This window comes from Poecile atricapillus, chromosome 3 (genome assembly GCF_030490865.1).
Source record: "Poecile atricapillus isolate bPoeAtr1 chromosome 3, bPoeAtr1.hap1, whole genome shotgun sequence".
Lineage (NCBI taxonomy): Eukaryota > Metazoa > Chordata > Aves > Passeriformes > Paridae > Poecile > Poecile atricapillus.
The window spans coordinates 69384798-69407553 of NC_081251.1; positions in this window are offsets into that span (position 1 = coordinate 69384798).

Here is a 22756-nt window from a genome sequence, read left to right on the forward strand (position 1 = left end):
AGGGATTAAAGACCAAAGGCACAAAACAAAAATATTTTATTTTCTTACTGCACCTCTGTTTATGAAGTACAGAGATGAAAGGAAGGGATACCATTGGGGAAGAAGAGAAGGAGTTACAGCTCAGCAAGTTAAACCTGCTTGTCCCCACCACTATGCCTGATGCACCACATCTCATGAACTGTACTCTCAGACCTCCATTTTCAAATGCACTTCAATAAACTCTTAACTCAGGACTAGACCAGACAGACTAGAAAGGAGGCAGACTAGTTCCAAACTCATCACAAAAATAAAAATAAACCCTTGTCTATCTTCAATCCTTTCCTAATTTCTGTTCATTGGACTTCTCCACTATAGACACCAATTTCAAACCTCCTACACTGAATTGATGGAAGTCTGTCCAGCTGGCAGCAGAGTCAGGATAAAGAGGTACCAAAATATATGTATGCAATTTTAAGTTGTTTATTTCATACCTGAGAGGTCAAAATTTATTTGGAAATTTGGTTTCTCTTGACATGACAAGACCAACTGTGAATCTGCCTCCCTACAAGAAGGTCACAGGGACACAGGATCCAAGTGCAACCCAGGGCTCTGTGCTGAAAAGCACAGACCATTTTCTGCCAGGGTCTAAAGCCTTCCACTTGCATTGACTGCAAGGGTTGGCAGCCATCAGCATGTCAAAGAATCAGCTGCAAACCACCACACATTTTTTTACATCAAAACTGTGGTACTTCCACCTAGTCATATCAGAAAAAATATTTAAATTTTACTGCTCAAGGTAATCTTCTTAATTACAGCCAAGCAGGGTGCAAAGTTATTAGAATACAACATTTGACATTCTGTTTGAAAATAAATTGTTATTCATGGGGTTTGATTTAAATGAAGTCTCAGCAAAATCAGAATAAGAGCTGTCTAAGTCCAGTAAACTGCCATGCAACATATATTTGCAGGACCCTATGTTCTGCTATAATTGCAAATTATTTCAAACATGTCTTCAGGTTACAAAAACATATTTCCATGGGAGGATAAATTGAATTTAAGCTGGTTGCATACACAAAGGTAGAGCAGTCCTTACTTTCTTGCTTGTTTTTTTTCTTAGTAAATAAAAAAGCATCCTTTTATAGAGGCAATGATAATAGTTCAGACACTGAGAGCATAACTCAATCCCTGAAATATAAGGTCTGTTTGGAAATAACTGGAACCATTTGGCTAAAGCAAAGGTCTGCCCAAGGATTTGGGAGAGGTACATGGACTGCTAGAGTAGAGGCTGGAGAACAAGCAGGATGCTCTAAAGCCACTGCAGTGCCATCAAACACAGTGATTAAGAAACTGAATCCCACTATGTCTCTTATCTCAGTGGACTTCAGTGGGAAGAGGTGTTTCAAAGTGCTGACAGGCATCTTTTCTGTGCTTCCCAGTAAACAATGAAGGATGTAAGAAGTCCTTTGAAAATGAAACAGTGAGTTTCTATTGACCTGAAAAGGCATCGAGTCTGTCTCATAAAAGTCAGTCAGCTGGCCCATATTGTCTATATTCTGATGTTGCTTCTTAGATTATTTGGCTTGATATAGCCAGTTGTCTTTGTTGTGAGGAGCAACATATTTTCGGATGAGTAACATCTGAACAGCTTTTCAGAGAGGAGGATTGCAGGCGTGGGTGTAGAGACTAAAAGAAACACGATTACCAGTTTAGATGATAATTTTCAGTTGCTCAGATCCATGAACAAAATTAATTGGCCAAATTTGGGTATTTTCACACCTTTCTCTGTATAAGAATCAAGACTGGAAAGAGCAACTAGTTCATCTTGTCCATTTCTGGCATTCACATGTATAATAAGAAAAGCAAAACAGCATGTTGATTTGACAGAGGTCTTTCTCCAACTGCCTGACTCTATCTCCTCATATTAATTTGAATTTTTTTATACAGGAAAGCTCATTAAATAGTCCATATATGAACAGTGATAAAGAAAAACCTACAAATTACCGGAAGCAGTAAAAAACATTTTTCACACAAAAAAAATATAAAAGCAAGGCAAAATAAAAAATACATGCTATAATATTTCACAGATCTTTTTCCTCTGGTGCAAATTATCTGCAAATATTATCTATTCTTAAAAGCTGAAAAATATAGATTAAGCAAGGAATCTTATAAAACATCTCACATTATGTTAGGAAAAGATTAGGACAACCATTTCTTGATCTGATTTTGAAGTCATTGATTTGAAAAATGATTTTCATTTTGTGGTGCTTAAAATCTCAGCTCAGAATCCTAGAAGATCTATAAGCCACTTGAAGCACATGCCACAGAATGGTTTATGTACAATGCCTTTAAGAGAGGATAGTGAAAAGGAAACATCACCTGGGTGGCTGAATGTTAATGAAAACAAATCAGAAAGCCACAAGGAAAACCATAACACCTTGCTTACTGTTTGTCTACTGTAGGACTTTGGGAATAATTTATTAGCTGAGCATGAACATTCCCACCCATCAAAGACAGTTTAAGGAGAAAATGAGGGAGCTGCTATCCTGAAGAAATATGGAGTAATTTCTCTTTAAGACAAAAGTAATTTTAACCTACTTTCATTCTAGTTCAAAAATTAGAATCCTTGAAAGTATTGTGGACATTTCACACTCACCATCGAAGGTATCACCAAAGGTATCTGCCCCTGCTTGTCCAGACTGCTTGCAAAAGGAGACATAGGCAATGAATACAGAGAGTTTCAGGGGTAAAGGCTAAACAAATTTCTCTTTACATCAGAAACAAGATTCTGACTGAGGTGGCAATAGGTGGACCCATGGATTTCTCACAGAAACTGAATGGATTAATTCTTATCTTTGTGGTTTGCAGAGTGTTCTATAAGAGGAAAAGCTAACATGTAAGAAAGCAGTTTAAATATCTGCAGTAATGAGGCAGTAACAGACCACAGGTTTCAGAACCTGGCCACAGCTGAGTCACTGGACAGCAGTGACACTGTGCTTGTCAGAAAAGTAAGCAATAGCTCATCAGCACCAGCTTGCAGGGAATTTGTTCCTTTGCATTTAGAATGTAGAAAGCTGAAACAGAAGACTTGGACCAACTTTAAGAGGGCTTATTTTATAGAAATGAGGCTGGCTAAGGTAATGTTGATTTGAGAGCTCCTGTAGCACCATGGATTACTTTCATTCAAACATAAAAATGCTTAGGAAAAATGAGATTGTCTCTCCCTCACATTTTTATACATGAGAAAAGCATTCAATGAAATGTCTACCTTTTACAAGACAGCCTTACCAAAACTGCCATCACTGCTTTCTGTTAACTCATTTCTCTTTGGAGTTTTCTTCACTCCAGCTTTGTTTTCACATAGTCAGCATGTTACCCTTCAAAAATTAGTGACACACTTTAACTGCTCTTCAGAAACATATGCTATAGAATCTCTTCAACAAAGCCATTAATAAGCTAAAAGACTCCATGTGAAGGGAAATAGCCGACACTTCTCCAAGGAGGCTAAGAAACAATTAAAGAACCTCAAACCTGTGAAATTAAGGCATAATTCTTTCCCATTTTATATGCAGTGCTTCATTTACCGTGACCAGATGCTGCCATTCTAATCATGTGAATGAAATCTTATTTAAAGGGGAAAAAAAACAAAAAGAAAGTCTAGCCAAAAGTTTAAATACTCTAAGGTGGTTCTGGTTTCAGTACTTCTGTACATACAAGTACTTACGTATTTATTTGAAAAGGAGTGTGCTGTATCATAGCCATGTCACTCTGGAATTAAGTGCTAATCATGGTGGGGTTAAGGTAAGCCATGTAATAAACAGCTGTCATGATTGGCCTGAAAGGAAGTTGAAGCTTTAATCAGCTCCAAAAACTGAGCTTTCTGTCTGTTGCTAGATAGATAACTAAAAAACAAGTGCAAAGTGGGTGACAACAAATTAATATGCTGGAAAATACTTCTAAATTCTCAAGTAATTTTGGGAACAGAATTCCATGTACCACAAAGTCATTAAACAGCACTACAATACCAAGTTATTAAGAGTAAATAATATTAAATAAATTTTAGAACAGACGATTTTCCTAGTAAATGGGTTTTCTGTTCAGTTCTGTTCAGTTTTACAAAGTATAAGGAAAAGATATTTCCATTAGTATATCTGGTTCATTAATTTCATACAAGTTGTTTTTTTCTCTACCTAATGCAAATTTTATATGAGGCAAAAATAATTACCTGCAAGATTTTAATTTGTCTCAAAAAATGTTCATATTTACACAAATGGCCCAACAAAATTCTTTAAAGTGCAATAAGCATCAGCATTTCTATATGGGCAAAGGAAAAATAGAGTGGTTTACATTACCAAGTGTGGTGATGCTTGTTAACATTAACCCCTCTAAATCAGAACACATTATTAGTCTAAAGTTGAGCCCACTTACCCCACAATGCAGTAAATAAATTGTGTAATAGCATGCCTTATTAAGCTGCAGATTGACAGAAGCTTGTTGATATGGAGCATGTTATGTAGCTTAATAGGTACATTTACAAAATCATTACAAAGCCATAAAGAACTTTCCAGGTGAAAGATCTTCACTTCTTTCCTTTAACTTTTCACCGAATATCTGTTTCAGCTGCTGCATGTAAAAAACACAGGTCTCCAGAGTGAAGATCTGTCACCTTGCTGACCAAGGAGGAGTCTTTATTCATTACTAAGCCTTGGCCTCAGACTCTTTCCCGTGAACTCAGGGTGCCCTCGCCTTAATTTCAGTTCTCAGTAAACATACCTTGAAGTGCTCCTCACAAAAGCTCCATTGAGCATTGCTACATTCATTTACAGGAAAAAAAATTAAAAATAAAATATTTCTTTTTAAAAAAAGCATCTCCACAGAGTGCACACTGCTAGCAAAACTATTCCTTCTGAATCTGCTGTCTCACAGCACAATGGCCTGGGGATGAGCTGCTTCCTACATTGCTCAGTGAGGGTGAAAGCTATAGCTTAATAGGTTCGTGCAAAAGTTAACCATGTATAACATCACAAAAACACACTGGGAGCTTTATAAGCACTTTAACTGCCTTTTTTTCTGGTAAAGTCTTTTCCTCATCTGCAGTTGGGCTCTGAATAGTCTGAAAATCCCTGGCAAGATGTTTATTAGGTGTTATCTCCTGTCTAGGTGGAAGAGCACTTAGCAGATCACAAAGGACTTTGTGTCAGCATGTGTGACACAGACATAACAAGCAGAGCTGCATGAACTTTTTTGGGGAAAAAAGTAATAATAGAATCCCATGCTGAGTCTTTAGTGGAAACAAGAATTTATCCACACACCTGCACACAAAGTAGGATTGTGCATTTAACATCACCATCTGTTGATCACCGATTTTCTGCATTAAATTTTTTATTTATATCTCTATTTAATTAGTAGGGAAAAGGAAAAAAAATCTCCAGAGAGCAATTACAAGGATATAAAATCAGCTCCTGTTTAGGCTGAACTTCAGTAAAGATTTACCCTTTCTATTGACCATCTATCCAATGCTGATAAGCTGGACTCCTTAGCCAGCAAAAAGATGGTTGATGTGAATATACACTGCTCAATTGCATCTTTTCTCTAAACACTAGATAGCAGAATCCAGGGGTACTGCAGGGTTCTTGATGGCCCTAAAAAGGAGAGACTGAAAAAACAGAAACTATCAAAAACTGACATAGTGACTCAAACCCTTGCACTAAACAAAAGAGGATTTCATATCTCTCTGGAAGATTTCCTGATATCTCCTCCCCATTAATCGTCCTTCTCATGCAAAATGAACCAGAGTTCATTATTTCACCTGGAGACATCTTTCTATAAAATCATTAGATGAAGATGAAGTTATTGATTGAAAACAGACAAAGAAGAAAAGTCAAGAAGTAATCCAGTGCTTTATCAGGCTTTCCCTATTAACAAAATCTGCTATTTAGCAGCTCCCATACTGTATCTTTGCCGTTATTATGAGTAAAAATGTTACTTCAACACATTTAAGCTGCTACCTAAAAAAAAACTGATAAAGAAAAATATTAAGATAGATTTTTGGTTTCTACTTTGAGAAGATACCATCTAATTTACTACTAGAGTTTTAATGACTAGACCCTATCTATCCTGAATTAATTGTGCATCAAGCTATAAAGAATATAATTTTTCTTTTTTATAATTTAGCGTTTGGTTTGGTTTTTTTTTTTTTTTTATTTCTAAGGACATAGGAAGTGGCAAAAGGATTTACCCCATGTAGTTAAAGTCAGTTTACTCTCTTTTCAGTGATTATCTAATTGGTATACAACAATGCCTTATTAAATCTAAAGAAGGGTTTGTTGCAGGTGGTACAAAGGTTACAAAGGTACAAAGGGGTTACAGCTTTGCCAATGTTCAGTCTAAATGAACTACTTGATTTGAAAATTCATTAGCACTTTTTAAAATTGAGAATATTTGGTGATTTCTTGCTTTATTTATTATGGGAAAGAGATAAATAGTCACATTTCCCTAACTTTTCTCTTTATTGTCATCCAACTTCTCCAGTATATGCTGTCACCATTGACTTCTGTGTTTCCCTGTAGCATCAGTCTCAGGAAAATTCCCTATTCAGTAGGCTCTGAAGATTTATTCTGTGTTCCCCCTTATCTTTCTGCCCTATTAAGCTCATGACAGCTATATTCAAAACAGGAAAGCATTGCACATACTTCTGGAATGAAAAAAGAAGTGCTTTGCAAGAGATGTGAAAATCCAGAGGAATAACTAGGTAAGCAACAGGTTGTAGAGCTTTACAGAGTAGAGTACCTGGCTTTGGCTAGGGGATACTACCTGTCATTTGAAATGCATTGGAGACCTGTCCCTTGCAAACAAGAAGCTTGTGGCCAACTCTAGCAGCTGAGCACAAAGTTTCTGCTCTTCACTGGATAGTCACATGCCATAGGATGGAAAGAGAAAATGCTTGTAGCATTGTCTCAAACTCTTCATATGGTTCACAAGATCCTCACCAATCTAGCTTCAAAACAGAGGAAAAACAGAAAATAATATGCCCCATTGAAGAGTATGGTTATATAAGCATATCAGTATGGCTATATTAGCAAGATGTCATGACAGCTAATGAGAAAGAGAAAAATCTAAACTTACACAGTTTTGATTATCCATTTTATCAACTGTAGGACAGTCATAGATGTCCACAAAAAAACTTTAACAAAAGCATGAAAGAAAACGTGTGCTGTTTTAGAACAGAATATTTGTTCTAGATATTCTGAACAAATCTTAATCTGTTTTCCTTAACCTGACGTACGGGTAGCTTAACTGAATGGAAACAAGGCACTCCTCACACAGGAGGGTAGCAAAATTACAGATAACTGGGGCACTTTACCTGGTCTTCCCAGCACAGCCAAAATTCCCTGAAAGTGATGCATCTGATCTGCCCAGATCTGACAGAAAGCAGTATCAGGGGCAGAAGGCTCAGAAACATCTTGCAGAGGCTGTTGGTACCACCTGCCAGCTCTCCAACATGCAGGAAGAAATTGGGGGGCAACTTCAGTCTCAGGGGTGTCCATGAACGTACATCTTCATGCCTTTGCTCTGTCCAGCTGACATATTATCTCTCATTTTTTTCCCTTAAATGTGATGTTCTTTCTTTGTAATCTTATTCTGTTATTGCTGGTGTCATGAACTAGACTACAGTAACAGTTCAGTGACTAGAATAATGAGGCTTTACATACGAATGTGGGAACATTAACACTTGTTACAGTTAAGGTCAAATTCCACAAATGTTTTTAAGAAAAATAATGAGGGGAAGACATTTTGACAGCATCAAAACATTTTGTTTCAGCGTGAAACAACACGCTGAATTTCAGCCTTTCAGAACACTCTTGTCATTTCAATGGATTTGCAAGGGTCAGAACACAAAATGTAGCTGAGGTTAAACTATATCCTTCAGTTTGACTAACAGCTGTCCTCCTCTGACTCAACAGTAAACTGCAAAGAGTATTTTGTATGCTATTTGAAATAGAGCTCATCTTCATTCAAATGTATATATGAAACTGTCTGTGCAGCTGGATCCATCTCTCTCTGGTGTTTCAGCTTTTGAAGTGCATCACAATGGGAGAAATAATGAACTTGGGCAGTGGACTAAGAAAGAAAAATTAAACTTCTATTTTAAGGCTGTTATAATATGATGTGTCTTGGTTTTGAGGTTAAATTAGAATTTTAAATGGTTGTTGAGAAAGTAATTGTTCAAGTAAAACCAATGCTCTGTAGGGAAGAAGAAACACAGGGAAAAAAATCTCAAGAAAATTTTGTTTTGTGTTAACTTGCAATATTTCATTTGGACATGAAAGAAAAAGATTGCTTTCATTTCTCTTTTATGTAATTTATTTCCTCACCCTTATCTTTTAAAGGAGCTGACTTCAATCAAATTTCACATGAAAGATGCAATTTCTGGTGAAAAAGTCAAAACACTGTAACTGGTTTAGAGCTCGAAGGATAAATATTTATACCTCAATTGCAATTACAGCTTGTTCTCATTCCTTTCCTACAGACAAATTGAATTTTGTCTGATTCAGAACTGCAAGAAAACTGAAATTTTGGAAGAAGGTAATTCCCTCAAAAATAACTGAGAACTCCTGGCCTCCTTTTTCTATTGCTCACATGCAGCATGGCACTTAACGTCCCGCACTCCCAGTTTGTCTGCTGAAAAATAATTTATGACATTCACAACTTCGTTGTTCTTTAAAATAATCAAACTTTTACTCTTTTAGAGAAGGAGAACTGAGGAGCCAAAAATCCAGCAGAACAGGTTATCCATGTAAATCTGAACACTGGATGTATGGATGCTTCATGTCATTAAACCTTGGAGCAGCTGCCAGAAGAAGCTGCTCAGTATGCTGCTTGCTCATTCTCCTGCCTCACAGTGCAGAACCCAGAACCCTCAGCAGATCCGAGCTACCACTGGGCCTTATTTCTTCATTTGAGGGGAATCTGCTTTTGCTTCATTTCTACAGTAATCTCCATATTGTTTTCAGTATCAGGCTCTTGTTTTCAAAAATCCAGATAACACCTGACAGCAAAATATTCAATGTTCCTTCTTTACTGTCAGCAATGTTTATGCATCTGGATTGAAACACTGAGTCCATACAAGAAAATGCTTTTGGAGTATTAAATTTCAATTTTTGAAGAAACATTTTTCCTGAAGCAGCATTTAATTTCTTTACAGGCTCTGTAAACCACTGTTGTTCTGGCTTGGAGAGTTCCTCTGGGTTGCTACAAGACTGGCTGGTGAAAAGATTGCCCATTTGTTTCATCCTTCTGGAGGAAAGGCCGCATTATAATCTCAGCCACATTTTAACTCTGTGGTTTGGGTATACACTTAACTTTTCAGTCCCTGTACATCTGCTGTTTCTGCTACTAAGATTTACAGTGCTTTGAAATGGGATTTGGGTTATAATTCCTGGAGTAGATGCCCAAGTAGAGTGAAGATGCTGCCAGCATGTCTCCTGGGAATAGTATAAAGATTGCTGCAGGTCAGTTCCCATCCTGACATATTCCCTCCACATAATCTCAGCATATCTCAGATCCTCTCAGATCCTGATAGATAACACAGAAAATATGTTTTATTGTAGTTCTCCCTCCTCACGCTGCCAACGCAGGAGCACACTGGAAGACCTGCACCACCAGGTTTTTGCTCTTGGATGAGAGGCTCTCACTGTAGAATAAGGCAGCTTGAAATCTCTACATACCACAGCATGAAGCAGACACTAGGCTTTTTCATGTAGCACAGGCAATGAATTTGAGTGGTAGAACAAGGGTTTGTTGCATTTTAATGTGAGTCACTCTTCAATACACCATCACTTTACTTTCCCTCTGTATTTTCATCCATTGTGAGAAGATGTTATTGTAAAATTTAATTTTTCTTTCCTACCTGTCACCCTTAGAAAAAAAACAGTATTGTAGACAAATACAGAATTTCTTTTGAGCTCTCCAAAAATATTCCTATCTCTAGAATATTAATCTCTTTATGACTGCAATTTAAAATGTGTCCAACACTATGTAAACATCTGCATACAAAATATTCCTAAGTGGTGTTATGAGGACAATGGGCTTACTACAACCTCATTTTTTTCTTCGTGATGTATTGAACTATCAATATAGTTTATTCAGTTTGAGATTGAGACTAGTACACAGACTACTTTTGCCAGGTGGCTTATTCTCAGGGAAATTATGGATTCATAGTTTAATTACTCTAGTGTTTGCCATTCACAATTCTTACAATTACCTGTCAGTGTCTATTGTAAAACTTGGCTTTCAGGTTTGTCTTTGCCACATTTTAGAATTCAAGTTGGATGTCTGCTTTAGATTAAAAATTTTTGAATACTTTCAACTGAGATCACTTACCGGTTTTTGACGAGAGTGATAAAAAAATAATTTCAACACTTTACCTGCAGTAATGTTCTACTCCCTTCTCCAGTTTCCCTATGAACTAACTCCTCTCTCTGGATGACTCTCAATCTCTTCTTTCAAATCCAGTGTCCTCTGTGTATATGTGAGGGGAAAGAGTGCAAACAATTACAAATGTAAATGTTAAACTTGAAGTGTCACAGAAAAGGTGTTATTACAAAAAAAAACCCACAAAACAAAGCAAAACAAAAACAACAAAAACCAAAAACAAACAAAAATAAACAAACAAAAACCCAGGCAATTCAGAAGTGATCTTATTCTTTTTTAAATCTGAAATATCAAGGTTTTAATTCTACATAAACACTACCAGACCCAAGAGACTCACACATTTTATTAACTTTCTATTTCATAGTGTGAATACTACTCTCTGGTTCTCTTCATGGCTTAAAACTATGTCATTTTTAAAGTTAACTATCCTCTCTTTGGGAATTAAGACATGTCAGGGATATTATTCATTTCTAGTCTATCTTGATACAGATTTATTTCCTATCACAACTGACAGCATCACATATGTTTAAAACTTTCATGGCTGTCTTTAAAATGGCTCTGCCTTAAAAAGACTCAGTTTTATTCAGACACTTAGGAATTATAAATTTACTAAAATTTCTTAAATTGCTGTGTTTATATTTACCTGTATGAATTGTTAAAGCGAAAAAACACACATTGTTTTTATACAGTAAAGAAGAGAGCGACCATTTAAAATTAGTGACTCCAAGCAAATTTTAAATACTTTTAATTACTTTGGAGAGGAAAGAGTTTTCTTGTTTCAGGTGTTTGCTTATATTTCCAGGAATTATTTATTTAGAATTTTCTTGTTCATTACTATTGCTTTAATACATGAAGTTGTCAATTGTATATGAATTGCATTCTAATTGAAATTACTCAAAAAATTCCTAGATGTTCTTGAGTGTGAATACATGCACATGTGCATAAAAATGAAAAAATAATGGTAGGCAAAGAGAGGTGAAGCATTCTGCCTTGACCATGTAATTTATTCATAGTGAATCCTTGTACACTAGCCATTCCTAAGCATTTAAAAAACATTTGCCTTGGTCTTAGAGTCCTTTTGTACTCTGTACTTTCACAACAAATTTAATTCAAGCTAACAAATTTCGGCTAAGGTTCCCTCAATAACTGACACCAGATGTTGGTGCAGAGTGAATTAAAGAAAAGAAAATGCACTGAAAGCCTTGGAAAAGATTAAAGCACAGACTTTTTCCACTGACATATATTTTAGCTTCTCTCAGCAACTTGAGCAGCTTTTAAGGTGGATAGGAAATTCAGATTAAACTGAAGGCAAATTCATGACTCTGTATTTCAAGATAGCCATAAAAATTATTTAATTATTTAAGTACTTTAGAGTAACTCAGGTTATATTTTCAGTAGCACTAAAAACGTTTTTTGAACCAACACTCTTTGCCTTTGAGGTCTTCATGTGCATGTCCCTGTTGACCATGAAGGAACCAGCACTCTAATACATAGAATCACAGCAAATCCTTGCCTTTCTAAATTATTTGAATTATCTGGCTGGTACAAATCTTCTCAGTTATCTTTCATCCAAATTTCTTCTTGTATGCATAGATTTGTTGGCAGATCTGCCAAGCTACCCACACAGGAACATACCTTCCCATCCTTCATTTGCACTATTACATAAAGATGTGTCCCTGGTGCCAGCATCACCAATTGGCTGCTCACTCACATCAGCTGAACACCAAGGCAGTAATTCTCATTTGTTTTCAAAAAATATATAATGGAACTTGATTTTGGAAGAGGAGGTTGTTTTCAGTGAGAGAAACCTGCAGTCCTTTAGACTGCTTGCTGTTCTGGAAGAGTCTGTGCTGCAGTAAGCATCCCCCAAGTGGCCATAACCCCAGGGCACGCACATTACAGGCAAGAGGGAAAGCAGCATGACTTGCAACTCCTACACAAGTTGTTTCCTACACCAATGCTCTTCTAGACATGAACTAATTCTCCTTTCCTAGCCTCAAGGAAAAGGCTAACACTGCCCTGGGCCTCACTCTTTTTTTTTTTCCCCCTTTTCTTTATCTCACCTTTTGTCAATAGGGCTACTGACAATTTACTGCTTTTGATTGTAAAAGGAAGCAGGATGATTGTTTTGAAAACTCTATCTACTCTGTAGTAGCTTTTCAGGTACTAATTTTCACAAACTGGTACCTAAACTAAGAGTAGAAATTAAATCAAATCAGTTACTCTTAAACTGATGTAATGAGTGAAACAAGATTTTCTTTAGTAAGTGCATAAAACAAAATGTCAAGAAATAATGAACAGTCTCAATGATGAAAACTAATAAATATTTTAAACATATGCCAGATTTCTCACTGAGATGGTTTTCTCTGATAATGCTAAGTGGTTTCACTTACCTGTGATCTTTGTCCTGAGTTTATTAGGATATGAGTTTGAATCTCTTATGAAAATAGGAAGTTAGAGTAAGAAGGTATAATAGCAGGAAGGCAGAGGGGAGAAGATATTTGATCACAAGTAAAAATGAAGTGAAAGTCTTTTGGCTCTCATTTTCAGGGTCCTTTTCTCATTTCCAGGTTCAATATTAGTTCAAGGGTCAATATCCATGGCAGGCTTATTCTAAAGCCAACTGGGCATTTTATGGAGTATGCTCACAGACAGATCACTAAACTAGGAGACAAAATTTGAATTATAGGAAATGTGAAATGTAAAATGAAATTTCAGTCCTGAGAAAAACCCTGATATGTCAACTCTTGCATCTATCCTGTACAGAAAGGGAAGGTTTTCATTGGAAAGCTAGTGAGAGATTAACAGCCAGTTCTTGTTAGACTGAAATGCCATCTGATGCTGGATAAACCATCTTCCTTGACCATGCAGAACACTACAAACTTCCTTTAAATTTCACTGATGCATAATAAAAATTTACTGTGCCTCAGTGACCCTAAGAGATCAACAATCCTAGCAGTAACACTTGCTTCCCTAAAATACTGTAAAAGATTTTAAAACCATAACCTCTTTTGGAAACAGAAAAATAGGTAGTTTTGATATTTCTTTATTTTAGAATAAGAAAGGCAATAAAAATATAATAGAATTTACTAAAACATGTGAAGTTTCAATGACCATAAACAAAAATACAAAATGTTCCAATTCAACATGAGGGGGAACTTTAGGTTGAGGGTGGGAGAACACTGGAAGAGGCTGCCCAGGAAGATTGTGAAGTCTTCTCCCTCTTTGGAGACATTAAAAACCCATTTGGACGTGTTTTGATGTGTGTCACCTGCTCGAAGTGACCCTGCCTTGGCAGCAAGGTTGAACTGGATGATCTCCAAAGATCCCTTCCAACCCTAACTAATCTGGGATTAATTGGAACAGAGGACTGTAAGATAATATTTCAACCCAGACCAGACTCAATTTTGTGGAACACCAATCCTAAGTCAGACAGGAAGACTAAGGTCAAAAGAAAGTAGTTTTCACCATGAGCATTTGAGAATGGGGTGAGAAAGTGTCATAAGGAAAATCAAGAACTTATTCTGAAAAGATTTCTCATTGGAGCTTAGATGAATGTCCCAGCAACCGTAGCAAAAACTTGAAGAAAGCTGCAGAAATTTCCCTGACTGTGAGCTAGGTAAGGCACTAAAAAGAAAATACTAGGCCAGGGAAGACATTAAAAGTTCAACTTTTGAGGAATAAAAAGGGCAGATCTTTTTCTCTCTGCAGGCAGGCCTCTGAGAGCTTGATCTGTCAAAGAGCCCTTCAGAGCTCTAGCAGTCACCACCTAACATGATAAGCGGCAAGGATTGAGCAGAACAACCAGATCTGGAGGAGAAAGAGGATAAAATGTATGAGGAAATGAGGAATAAAGGAGGAAAGTGGCCAAGTTATTTCAAACAATAACAAATGCTCTTTTAAGACATTTTCATTGCAAGGTTTTCAAGCAAGTGACATTTAAAAGGGAATAGAGGAGCAGGAAAAATAAAATTTATGTACAATGTGTTTCATTCTCATATTTTGTTGTGAAGACACAGCACATCGTTCTTTTGTCCTTATTATTACAGGTGTGAAAAGGAAAAAATCTTTTCCATCCCCATAGAGCTGCACAGCCTTTTTTCAAGGGCTGAGAAGAGAGTCATCAGTGTAGGAAATGAATGAAAAAAAGAGTAGGTCAGGACAAAGGCATAATCATAATCAGATGCTTAAGGGATCTGGATTGTCAGGGGAGTGACTTCAACACACTTCAAGAAAGCTGAAGGTAGAGTGACACAGGAGAAAAAATGTCTTTCCTTGGGGTCCTAGAAAAGCAGCTGGAAAGATAATAGGAAGGAATTAAGAAAGACCAAAGTCAGAGGAGAGAAATGAATTAAACTGAATCAGGAAAAGAAGCAAAAGAACCAAGCGAGATGTTTCTAGCTGGGGAAGAAAAAAAACAAAAACCACGTTAGGTCAAAGAACAGAAAAAGTGATAGACCCAAGGAATCCTATGGGGAGGGCAGAGTAGCACTATCCCAAAAGAACTGGGCAAACAGAGCTGGAGGTGTCAGTGAGGACACTGTCAGAAAGGAGCCAGAGTCAGCACAAGATTGGTGGCAGGATCCTGTGGGTGAGGTGATATGTGGAAGCAGGCATACGCACATTTAGAAAGCAAAAAGCCTTTGCATCAGTTCATTTCTTTCAGTATACTGGAAAAATAACATGCTGAATGGAGTGATTGAACCCCCTGTAAATGATGGTGGCACTGTGCATAATCAACAACTGCATCTACCATGCAAAGTAATAATTCTCTGGTCAATAAAGAATTCCTAAATTCGCATAAACATAACACACATTAACTGCACCCAAGGAACTATTGCAGTGCATCACATCAATATTTAACAGCCCAATGTCTCCCTAAGCAGGCATTGTCAAGATACACCCAAAGGGCCTCAGCGGAGCTGTAAAAGCATCCTGTATACAAAATCTGTGGACTGAACAGATTTAACAGGACTAGTTTAATAGGCTGCAATGTGGGAGAATGTAGCAGGTACTGCCTATAACGCCAGTCATCCATGGGTAGTGGGAGAAACTTCCAGCGGGAGTGGCAAAACAGATGCAAACTGATGGCAGCAACACAATCATTCTACCGGTGCTTTTCATACACCATATTGGGCACAAATTCACTAATATAGCCTGAATTACATGATTGGTTATGTTACAATTTTAAATTGAAGTGTAAACACACAAGAAAAAAATACAGAAAATCCCCAACTTCCCAGCATCACAGAGAACTTGACAGGAGCCCTCAAAAAGGAAAATTCCTATTTAACGTAACCCCATCCTTCCGTTTTAATTTTGTAGAATGCGTGATGGTGGAAGAGATCATTCTGTATCCTTTCCTCCAATAAAGATTCATTTGCAATAAAAATATGTTTGCTTTCACTCAGAAGCATTTCAGCTTGCAATGGCTCCCAAAACCCCTCCGAAGCTTTCCCCAGAAAGGAGATGCTATTTTGGAGGACATGGGAATGGTACAAATGCAAAGGAGTAAAAAATAAAATTTGAATCCTTTCATTTATCACTATTAATAATTTGGCTGCCTCTGAAATACTTAAAAAGTTATGTCGTTCCTCTGATTATTTTCATATATATATGTATGTATGTATATATATATATAGCCTCATTGTTGCAAACAGAAACTGTACCACCTCATACTGCAGGAAGGACATGAACAACATTCAGAAATTTTAGAGAGTAGTTAAAAAAAAAAGAAAAAGAAAAGGAACCGTCCCTTTTTCCTAATACTTGATCTAGATGAAAAAGACAATTCACAGTAGGAGTTATAGGGCAGAGCTGAACCAGTACCCTCTCAAGTAATCTCAGTGCTACTGTGGTACTATAGAAACTGGGGAATTGTGATGACTATTCTCTGACAACAGCAGGAAAATTCATGATACATCAAGTTTAAACCAGTCTATGGGTGAAAAGCAGGATTCTACAGCTCTATTTTTCATGAGATCACTGCTGCAGTACCAGCTGCGCCTGCTTCTGAGAACCATGGTATTGGAGTTTCTAGTGAAGATCTGCCAACACAGCCACAAGAGAAAACCCATACAGCATAGATGGAATTAATCCTGACCAAGAAGTGCTTTTGCTAACAATGACTTATATTAATCAAGTAAAGAAAATCCACTATCCCAAGAGAAAATATTTGAATCACAATGAGGGAAACATTGGCTAACATGTCACCTAGGTTGTTGGAGCAGCCAAACCGTCTAGAGAAGAGTCACAGAACAAAGCTACAGGATGGTGGTTCCAAACAATTGCAGTCATTCAAGTGGGACTCTGTGTCCCTCTCCAGCCAACCTCAGCAAACCATTTTCAGATCACAGGATATTCTGAGCTGGAAGGGACCCACAGGGATCATTAAGGCCAGCTCTTAAGAGAATGGCCCACTGGGGGTTGAATCCACAACCTTGGCATTTTCAGTATCATGCTCTTTCTTCATGGAGAGCTGCCATTCCAACAGCTCTTTCAAACATTTGAAGAAGCACTTTGGAACAGAGGAAAGGGGGCCTCCTGAGTTTAGAAATTTGAGTCACATTTTCTTTAAAATATATCAAGCCCATATATGTAGAAATCTCAATCCCAAACCAGCAATTTGTGGTCTCTCTTTTTTTTTCTTCTGAGCACTTAGAAATCAAGCTTTCCACTTATTTTCTACAATGAAAAATAACTTTTGAAAAATAAATATTTCTCAGATTGCCACAAAATCACCATTCCAGTGTTCAACATACTTGTCATGAGATACCTGATAAAGCAAGAAATAGCAATCACCTAAATGGCAAAGCCCACACTTCTTTGCTTTTTAGATGCTACAGAGATTTTAGATAAGTTTTATCTTATTTGTTTACCCTGGCCATCAAAACAAAATCTTGATTGTTTATCCTGGCAAGCCTATCTCAAGAGATCTGTATACAGCATTTATTTTTTGATTCATTTTTCCATTTCACAAATAAACGTAGTGCAGGTTTGGGTTTTGGGGTTTTTTGGGGGTATTTTTATTGTTTGCTTCATTCATTTTTTCTAATGAAAGGGTAAAGAAGGAAAGAAAGTGTGATTGTTTCCAAATTTGAATTTATTTTCTCAGACTATGCTTTGAGATTACACAGCCAAGAAAAACAGAAGTACTAGAAAGGCCTCTGATAAATGTAGCACAGTGGCATTTATTTTGTTTCTCTTCAACCAGCCTCTTCCCCCAGTTCTCTGACTTGCCTTAAGACTTTTAATTAAGTGGTCTGGCATTAAAAAAATCTTTTTCCCAAGACTGTTCAATCAAAAATAAATAATAACAAGCAAGTATAAAGGAAGATTTATCTGGTTCCTACCACAGATAAATGCAACCACAGACGCCAATTGATTTGCAAATGCTAAATATTCTCAAAAGTGCATTAATAACTTGGAAGTCTGAGTTCTATATTTAAAAGACAATTAGGAATCTTGCTTCCACTGATTTCTGGTAAAACTCAAGATACCTCTTTCTGAATTAGTGGTATCCACAGCACAAATACCAGTTTGGCCAAGCTTCATTCTGCCCTGCCTGGCTCTGCCTCTAATCACACCCTCTATATCCCTGACAGAGTACCTTTCTTCATCTAAACAAAAACTTACTATCATCCTTCCAGAAAATCCATGAAATGTGGCCCTCTGTCCAGAAAGCTTAAAGTAATTGCAAAACAAATTATTAATTATGGGCATTTTATTAATTATGGGCATATCAGTGCCTACTCAAGTTTCTGTGAGAGATCTGCAAACCATCTTGCACTGGCCCCTCTCCCATGATTTGGATATATATTAAAAAAGTAACACACTTTTAAACTGACTTTCAAATAAAAATATCTATACCTGATGTCACAAAAACTTGACAAAAACATTTTCAGTATATGTTTTTGCAGGAAATATTAATACAGCTGTCTGATGGATGCTTGAAAACAGCTGAATGGAACCTCATCTGCATGGGGAGTTGGGACTTAAAAGGATTTCATATCCAAATGAAGCTGCTCTACATTGTGACATAAAAGAGAATGGCTTAGCAGCAGTCTCCTCTCTAAGTCTGAACTTTCCTCTCAGACTGCAAAGACTTGACAGCAGGAGTGAAAAGAAGTCTCAGTTCTCAGCATGCTTTCCTCCCTCAGCAGCGTACCGAGCTATCATACCTCCACTGGGACACCAGAAGCCAGGAGAAGGTTATCTGCTCAAATTTGACTACTGATCTTTCTTTAGAAGCAATGCTTAACTTTTATTTCCTGAAATATGTCTTAAAAGTAACACTTCACGTCTATCACCACACCAAAACCAGCCAGACTATCTAGAGGTGCAACAATGAATATGTAAGTATGATTTCTTTGATGCTGTGAGTAAGGTTTACTCTTTTTGAACTCAAGGTCTCAGTTTAGGCCTTACCAGGGAAGCCAGCCTGACAACTGTGTGAGGTTCATGTGCAGCCAACCCACAGAGCTGTCACTGCTTTAATGTCTCTAGCACGTTCAGTACTCCCAACAGATGAAGATCCTCAGCTATGTTAGCACAACTGCCTGAAATACATTCTGAAATACACCCTGAAAACAGAAAAAGGATAAGCAGAGCCAAAGATAAAATAAATTATTTCACATCCACCGAAATCTGAGTAGATTTCAGACTCTGGAGCTCTGCATAAGGTCCGTGATAACACCAACAGTCCCAGCACAGAAAACTTCACTCTTACTAGCTGGCAGTGCAGATAATAACTTTTGCTCAGTGCTACAGCACACCTATGAACCAAAGGTGAACCTTGCCAAACCATGTCTCTACCACTTGGTTCTAAAGCACAGTGGAGCAACAAAATAATATTTAGATCCCCACAAAAAAAGCTAATTATTTTAATTCCCTTTTTTCTAAGCAGAAAATTATTTATGCTGCAGTTTTGAACCCCAGCTTTAACAAAACAGAGAAAATATGCGTAGTTTTTGCCTGAGATTGCTACTGTTACCAAAATACGGGCATAGCAGAATAATGGCACCTAGAGCAGCTCCCAATGGATATTTCTGCTCAGTACCAGATGTGTGGGTGAACATGTAATGAAATGACTAGCAAAGGAAGCCAATTGTACAATAAGTAACAATAAAAATAATACACAACATCAAGAGAATCGTGCTCCACTAAATTATGTCAGAGATTTGGTGTTGAAGCCATTTGTGGGGCACCAGTGGAGTTGCCTCAGTGATGAGATTTGATGAGAGAGTGATGAGCCTGCTTCTCAATTGCTTTGTGGTACATAGTGCTGTTATTGCCAGCACAAGGCAAGCATGACACGGAGCTTGCACGGAATTTTTTCAGTTCTACAAGATGATTAAAACTCTGACCCAAGAAGCCTGCCACCACTTCACTCTTCTGACATGACTGTGCCAAGTTAATCATTTATCCTGTCTCTGCTGGTTAACAGCAGAAAGAACAGCAGCTTTGCTCTTGAATGCTCTCTGCCCACTTGGCATCAAAAGCTCACATAAGCACAGAAATGTCAGATGATTACCCAGAGAAATTATGGCAAGGAGGGTGGAGAGCAAAGCGTTGCTATTGTTTCTCATCTCAATTGGCAATAGAGAAGGAGAACTGAATAAAGTACTCAAAGAAGGAGGACAACAAGGCTGCCACTTAGAAAAAAAGCAGAAAGCTCCAGATGGTTGTCACTTTCACAGAGCTGCCTCAGCTGTGTGTGGCACAGAGCCTGTGCTAGTGCCAAGCTGTCAGAAGCACAGTGGGAAATGGTCAATCATAAATGGGGTCCTTGAATGTACACAGTGGGGTGCCAGATATGAACTTAACACTTCCTCTCTTTAGACTGCAGTCCAGTATGTCCAAGTACATACATCAAAGGAATTCCAAAAAGACTGGAAAGGTTAAAATATTATTTAACCCACAGGATTATCTACAGTGGACCTATATTATTAATAAGCTATCTATCATTAGCAATTTTCTGTGCTCTTATTTACATACATTTGCCTCTGTGTGCTCAGACCCTTACAGATTTGGTAGTAATAAGACTCATCTATAGTTTTTATATTTTACATGGATTTAAAAAAAAATATTTAACTGCAATTTTCACACTGTTTTAAGAGGTACAAGGCAAAGGAGCAGAGGTTATATCCAGTACATACTGACTGAGGGTTTCTGCGAATAAAGTACCTACAAAATGATTAATCAATGACTCATGCCATAATGGAAAGATGTGATTTGCACCATTAAAGGAGTAGTTCATCATGGCTCTATTGGACATGCTCCTGCTCTGAATCAGCCACAGCAGGAGTTTTGTCAGGAATAATTACCCACAGGACTAGCCACAAAAATCAGACTCATTTCATGGAAGCCCGCAAAGGATAATCACCTCACTGTGAATTTTGTTGACTACTCATGCAGAAAGAATTTTAACAGAGAAAAGGCTCTAAAATTTCATTCAAAGCTGTGGAATTAACTTGTCTTTCAGTCAGCTTTAAAATGGTTCTTCTCATATTCAACAAAGGATGAAAAGAAATAATGAAAAATGTGAAACCCTACCATATGCCTATGGGAGTTCTAGGGAAGGATTTTAGGGTCTCTATAGAATGGCAATTCATACATTCAGAGAATTAAATATTTTCTTACTTACACAATAGGAAATTTTCTGAATAGGTAGTAGAAACTCCAGTAGTAAACCAACACGACAGTGTAAAAAGTCCTTAGAAAGACAGAGGGAAGTCAGGGGACAGCACATCAAGCTTCAAACTGTGCTAAGGAGCAGCCAAGGCTGACACTTCCCCACCTGGCTGACAACTGCCTTCCCAGCAGGAGTTTGGGCTGGGGTTGTCTGCACAGCAGTGTCTTTCTTTCAGCCACTCACTCTGTGTGTTAGCCAAGAGAAAAACCACTATGTGCACTTCTAGTTTGGGTATGATCCTGTTTGTAAACAAGTAAAGCTTGACCAGAAGTGCACAGTCCATAGAACTCCAGGTTCCAATAACAATGAATATCATGCCTACTACCCATTTTTGCTCTCGTGGATCCTACATACTGCAGAGCAGTATTGGCTGTCACCCAGTTAAGCACTCACGAGAGTGCTGAGCTTAAGTCTAAGGGTGATCTACAAGGGGGATATTTGCATACTTACAGAAAATATGTGATAATTTTTTTGGAGGTAGTTGTGATCAATGATTCTTTTTTGCCTGCAGACTTGAAAGCATGAAGCTTTTTGTCAGTCTGACTAAATCCTCTAGAACAAATACAAAATATGAGGAAATAAAATACAAAGTCTTCCTGAAAAGTCACTTTCAACATGTACATTTTCTTAAATCATCTACCTGAATTTATAAAGTCACCTTTATGGTAACTTTTACTGAGCAACAATATCAGAAAACATTTTAGTCACATTCAGTCCTGTTGTCATGGTTCATATCTCTGGTACTATAGCAGTACTCACTGCAATGCATAGAGAAATTATAATAATATCTGACGTCTGTCAGATTGAAGTGCCTTCATCACATAAACCCAAACTGCTAACACTCAGGGAATTCAGTGTTCAGCAAATATTTTCTGCAGAGAAATTACTGTAGGGCCAGGATTTAGAGTTACATGTCCCTATAAAATGGGCTAGGAGAAAAACTGGAAGATATACATCAGAGGATAAACCTGCTTCCTCAGGAGATTGCACTGATGACCTGACAGGGTATCTGTTTCCATCAGTGAAGTCTCATTTGCTCATTATATTGATTCATGTATCTGTCCTGAGCCTTGTGCTGAACCTAGCACCTGTAATTTACCTCAAGTTTAATCCCTGGACTTTTAAAAAGCAAATCCTTTTTTTTTTAAAAAAAAAAAAGTCTATTTACAAAAGACAGCTCCTGGATTTTTAATCTAGGAGCTTTAAAATATTTCCAAAGTTTATGCAGAGCTAGGGCTGTGCTGTTCTGGCTGTTCACTACTTTTATTAGGAGAAGAATTTATATTTTCTCCAGTCTTGTTTTCTGCAGAATCAGTATGCCTGTGTGTACGCAGGCACACTTCTGTGCACATACAGCTGGCAAAATGTTTTCAGTTTAGAAGCTGAAATTTTAATTGTAAATGTTTATATGACATTGTCCATCTCAGCTTTATAAACACAGTTCAAAGAAAAAAAAAATTTCTATAGGAAATGAAATTATTTGAAAAAACTAAGAACAGGGGAAAGAAGTAAAGGTGAATTACTAAATGGCCTGATCTGTGGAGGACATATTGTATTACTCTGCTAGGTAGCATTAACAAACAGTAACAACCAATAAAGATCAGCTCATTGAGAACAATACCTTTCTGATTTCTTAGCTGCTAGAAGTCTTGT